Source organism: Colobus angolensis, unplaced genomic scaffold (genome assembly GCF_000951035.1).
Source record: "Colobus angolensis palliatus isolate OR3802 unplaced genomic scaffold, Cang.pa_1.0 Scaffold7, whole genome shotgun sequence".
Lineage (NCBI taxonomy): Eukaryota > Metazoa > Chordata > Mammalia > Primates > Cercopithecidae > Colobus > Colobus angolensis.
In genome coordinates, this window is record NW_012120709.1 from 21,098,737 (window position 1) to 21,105,283 (window position 6,547).

Below are 6,547 nucleotides of genomic sequence, written 5' to 3' on the forward strand. Positions count from 1 at the left end.
GAAACTGCACAAAGACATAGCCAGGTAGAGCCCTATAAAATTAGAACAAACCTCAAAGACTGGTCTCAAAAACTGCCCCTCAAAGGAGCCTATATTTAATTTATTTAGACTGTAGAGCAGTTTATGCCCCAGGACCTTGTGGGAAACAATGGAGCAATCAGCCAGGAACTAGTAGAGGCTAACAGCTAGGTATGATACCAACAGATGGAGTGAGCTTAGAGAAATCAAAATAAGACATGGTCAAAGAGAGCCTTGATAAAATCACTGCTACTCCAAAATGATTGTGTGCATGCCCAAGCCTTTACTTTCTGAGGAACAACAGCAGAGACTATGCACTTCTGGAGAAATAGACTTTACTAAAATAGTCCAGCCTAATTACTAAACAAACAAGCAGATGAAGCACAGTGGCTCACATTCTGTAATCCTAGCACTAAAGTGGCCCTTGTGGTAGGACTCCTTGAAGCTAGGAGTTTGAAATCACCCTGGAAAACATAGCAAGACCTCATCTCTACAAAAAATTAAAAAATTAGCCAGGCATGGTGGTGCACACCTAGTCCTAGCTACTTAGGAGGCTGAGGCAGGAGGATCACTTAAACCTAGGCGTTCAAAGTTACAGTGAGGTATGACTGTACCACTACACTCTAGCCTGGGAAACAGAGTGAGACTCTGTCTCTATAAATCAATCAATAAATAAATGTAAAACAAGCAAACAACAATATCAAGTTCCATAGAGTAGAGATCAGTATATAAATTTGCTATAATATTTTATCTGAAATATTCAGTTTTCAACAAAAATTATAAGACATGCAAAGAAACAGGAGAGAATGACCCACAAACAGGAGAAAAAGCAGGCAACAAAAACTGCCTCTGAGAGGGTCAAGCTGTCAAACCAAGTCAGACAAAGACTGCAAAATAGTCAATGTAAATATGTTCAAGGAATTAAAGGAAGGCCTGCTTAAAAAAAGAAAGGAAATTATTATGACAATATCTCATCAGGGAGAGATTGTCAGTAAGGACAAATAGATATATATGGATATATATATATAATATAATATAATTATATATTATTTATATATAATTTATATGTGATATAATTATATATAAATTATATATGTAAACATCATCAAATTGAAATTCTAGAGTTGAAAAGTACAATAACTGATATGAAAAGTTAACTAGTGATACTTAGCAGTAGATTTGAACTGTCAGAAGAAGACATCAGCAAACTTGAAGGTAGATCAGTAGAGATTATGCAGTCTAGAGAGAAAAATAATAAAAAAATAAATAGATCCTTAGAGAAATATGGTAGAAATTTAAGCACAGCAGTAGAAACGTAATGGAGGAATTAGAAGGAGAGGGTAGGGAGAAAGGAGCAGAAAAACCGAAGAAATAATGGCTGAAAATTCCTCCAATGTAATGAAGAACATTAATCTATATATCCAAGATACTTAATAAAGTACAAGTATGATAGTGTAAAGAAACCCACACCCAGACACATCATAGTAAAAATGAAAGCCAAAGTCAAAGTGGAAATTTGGAAAGCAGCAAGGGGAAAATAATTTGTCGCATACCAGGTAACCACAGTAAGATTAACAACTGACTTTTCTTTAGAAACAGTGGAACCAGAAGGCAGTAGGATGACATATTCAAAGTGCTGAGAGAAAAAAATAAAATGAACCTGTCAACAGAATGTTTTATCTAGCAAAACTGTCTTTAAAAGTGAAGGGGAAAAAGAGAAATTCTCAGATAAACAAAATTGAGAGCATCCATAACCAACAGATCTGTTTTAGAGGAAATAGCAAGGAGAATTCCTCAGTTTGAAAGCAAGTGACCACAGACAGTAGTTTGAATACACAAACAGACACACACACACTGTATTAGTCTGTTCTCACACTGCTATAAAGACATACCTGAGACTGGATAATTTATAAATAAAAGAGGTTTAATCAGCTTATGTTTCTGCAGGCTGTATGGGCTTCTACTTCTGACGAGGTCTCAGAAAACTTACAATCATGGTGAAGGCAAAGGCGAAGCAAGCACATCTTCACACGGCTGGTGGGAAAGACATAGAGAGAAGGAGGAGGTGCTACATACTTTGAAACAAGCAGATCTCATGAGAACTCTGTTATGAGAACAGCAAGGGGGAAGTCCACCCCCATGATTCAATCACTTCCCACCAGATTCTTCCCCCAACACCGGGAATTACAATTCAACGTGAGATTTGGGTAGGGACACAGAACCAAACCATATTATACACAAAAAAAACTATAGACCATAAAAACCATGAATAATAAGAATCTACTGTACAAGTTAATTGCTAGAACAATCCCTAAATTTTTTTCAAAAAATACAGCAATAATTAAAGGAATTAAGATGTTACACTGGAAAATATTCACTCAATGCAAAAGAAATCAGTAAAGGAACAACAGAGAAAAAAGATACTAGATGCATATTAAAAACAAAAGGTAAAATAACTATTTTAATGATAATACTTAATGTGAATGATAGATTAAACAATCCAATCAAAAGGCAGAAATTGCCATACTGGTTAATGTGACAAGATCCAACTAGCATATGCTGCCTACAAGACACATACTTTACATTTAATGATACAAGCAGTTTGAAACTAAAAGGATGGAAAAAAGATACCATTCAAACAGTAATAATAAGAAAGATGAAGTGGACAAAATAGACTTTAAAACCCATGACGTCACCACAGATAATGAGGAACATTTCCTAACGATAAAAGTGTCAATACATCAGGAAGATATAAAACCTAGAAAAATATAAGCATTTAATAATATAGACCTAACATATATAAACCAAAACCTACAGAAATGAAAAAAGGAATAGACAATTCAACAATAATAGAGACTTCACTATCATACTTTCAATAATGGTTAGAACAACTAGACAGAATAATAATAAGAAAAGAGAAGACTCCAAAATTATAAGCCAACTAGACCACACAGATATCTATAGAACATTCTACCCAACAACAACAGAAAACATATTCTTCTCAAGTACACATGGAATATTCTCTAGGATAGACCATATACCTATGCCATAAAACAGCCTCTCTCTCTATATATATATATATGTATATATATAAAATATATAAAATAATTGAAATCATGCAAAATATGCTCTGTGACTATATGAAATGAAATTAGAAATTGGTAATGAAAATAAATTTGGAAAATTCACAAATATATAAAATTAAACAACACACTACTAAATAATCAAGGTGTCAAAGAAGAAATCACAAGGGAAATCAGAATACACTTTCAGATGAATGAAAATGAAGGTATAAACAAACCAAAACTTATGGGACAAAGATAAACTAGTGATTAGATGGAAATTTGTGGCTGTTCACACCCATATTAAACAAGAAGAAAGATCTCAAATCAATAACCTAACATTTCACCTAAGGACACTGGAAAATGTAGAGCAAACTAAGCATAAAGCAAGCAAAATAAATAAAATATAAAAATCAGAGCAGAAATTAAAAAAATAGAGAATAGAAAAACAGGACAGAAAAATCGTTGAAACCAAAAGAAGCCCTTTCAAAAGACCAATAAAATTGACAAACCTTTAGCTAGAATAACTCAGAATAAAAGAGAAGACTCAAATTACTAAAATCAGGAATAAAAGAGAAAAAATCCCTATTGTGAAAGAAAATAGAATCTTGGGACCCCTAACTCTCTATGCCAAAGAGAAAGTTAAGCTTGGGAACTGAGTCATGCAATACTGCCTTCCTTTTGTTCCCAAAGAGCTATAATTTCACAACTCTATGTGAGAGCCTCATCCATAAACCAGGTTCCCACAATGATAGGAAGCCACATATCTCCCCAGATAGCCTCCCTCAAATTGCTCATGAGGAAATTCTTTGTGAATTCCTAAATCCTTCAGAATACATATCCCTCCTGTTAACTAGCCCGAAACCAGAATTCTGTTAAATCTCACCCTGACAATGTCATTTATCAGCTTATCTTCACAAGTGCAGGATAAAGACAAGACTAGAAATCATCCCAAAGATGATGATGGGATTAGATGATTAAAAATTTCAAAGGGAGAGAAGGGGCCTCCAGGGGCTGGTAGACATTGCTTAAAAACAAACAAACAAAGAAACAAACAAGCAAGTGAACAAAACCTGCTAAGGGATTAAAATGCCTTGGTAGTCTTTTATTTTAAAAATTCATGCATATGTTGCATTTCCTAGAATGGTATGCTGAAGTTTAGACTAACAAAAATGTTTAAAATTATTTGTCAACCGAATAACCTTAATTTTTCCCTCGAAAGATCATTAAATAAAAATAACACAGTGGGAAAAACGTGCTTCAGTAATTATGATGTGGCTCAGACACACATTTATCATCAAGTGTTTATGGAGTTGAATAATGTTACTTAGCTACCTAAAGACTAGATTCCACATTAGGAGAGAATCCTATTGTATGTGGTCAAAGTTGTTATCACTTTAAAATGGATTTTAGAGCCATAGAATGTTTTATGCAAACCTTGTGGCAACCACAAAGAAAAAACTTGTAGTAGATAACATGAAAGATAAAGAGGAATCAAAACATACCACCTCCCCCAAAAAAATCAAATCACAAAAGAAGACAACAAGAGAGAAAGAATGGCACAAAGTAACTATAAAGCAGTTAGAAAACAATGAACAAAACTGTTCAACAAAGAAAAGCCAGCACCTGATGGCTTCTCTCGTGAATTCTAGCAAACATTAAAGAAGAAATATTGCCAACTCTTCCAAACAATTGAAGTAAAGGGAATACTTTCAAATTCATTTTAGATGACCAGCATTGCTCCAATATCAAAGCCAGAAAAGGACACTAGGAGAAAAGATAATTATAGACTATCATCCCTAATGGACATAGATGCAAAAATCCACAAGAAAATACTAGCAAACTGAATTCAATTGCACATTGAAAGAATGAATCACCATAATCAAGTGAGATTTATCCCTAGGATGCAAGGATTGTTCAACATACAGAAATCTGTACATGTAATCCATCACATTAACAGAATGCAGGACAAAAATCATATCATCTCAAGAGATAAAGAAAAAGCATTTGATAATATTCAATGTCTTTTCATGAAGAAAAAATCTCTAAAAAATTGAGTATAGAAGGATTATTAGAAGGATTATACTCCAACACAATAAAGACTATATATGACAAACCCACAACTAACATCATACTCAATGGTGAAAATCTAAAGGCTTTTCCTTTAAGACGAGGAATAAGAGGATACCTACTCTTGCTATTGCATTCAACGTAGTACTGGAAGTCCTAGTCAGAATGGTTGGGCAAGAGAAGGAAATAAAAGGCATCCAAATCAAAAATGAAGACGTAAAATGGTTTCTGTTTGCCAGCAACAGGAGCTTATATGTAGAAAACTCTAAAGACTCCACCAAAAAACTGTTAGAACTGTTGAACAAATTCAGTAAAGTTGCAGGATACAAAATTAACCACAGAAATACATAGATTTTCCAAATGCTAACAATAAACTATCTGAAAAAGGAATCAAGAAAACAAATCCAATTTACTATAACATAAAAAACCCTTAAGAATTAATTTCATGAAGTAGGGAAAAGATCTGTTTGTAGAATAATATCCTGTGTTCATGGATTAGAAAAATTAATATTGTTAAAATGTCCATACTGCCCAAAACATTCTACAGATTTAATGTCATCTTTATCAAAATTCCAATGGACTTTCTAACAGAAATAAAAGTAATAATTCTGAAACTTACGTGGAATCACAAAAGCCAAATAGCCAAACCAATCTTGACCAATAATATCAAAGCTGGAAATATTAAACTACCTGATTTCAAAATCTACTGCAAGCTCTAGTAATCAAAACAGCATGGTAAGGACATAAAAACAGACACATAGAAGAATGGAACCAAATAGAGACCCCAGAAATAAATCCACTTATTTACAGTCAACTGATTTTTCAACAAAGGTGCCAAGAACACACAATGGAGAAAAGACAGGCTTTTCAATAAATGGTGCTGAGAGAACTGCATATCCACATGTGGAAGAATGAAACTAGACTCTTATCTCACAACATATTAAAAAAATCCAACTGAAAATGGATTAAAGACTTAAACATAGGACCTGAAATTGTAAAACTGTTAGAAGAAAACATAGGGAAAAATCTCTTTGATATTGGTATGATCACTGAGGTTTTTCTTGATATGACCCCAAAAGCACAGGCAACAAAACAAAAAATAGACAAAATGGGATTACATCAAACTTAAAAACTTCTGTACTGCAAGGGAGACAACAGAATAAAGAGACAATCTATGAAATGGGAAAAAATTTGTGAACCATACATCTGATAAGGAATTAATATTTAAATTAAATTTAAAAGAACTCAAATAAGTTAATAGTAAGAAAAGGAATAATCCAATTAGAAAATGGGAAAAGGGGCCCGGGCGTGGTGGCTCACACCTGTAATCCCAGCACTTTGGGAGGCTGAGGCAGGCAGATCACGAGGTCAGGAGATCGAGACCATCCTGGCTAACA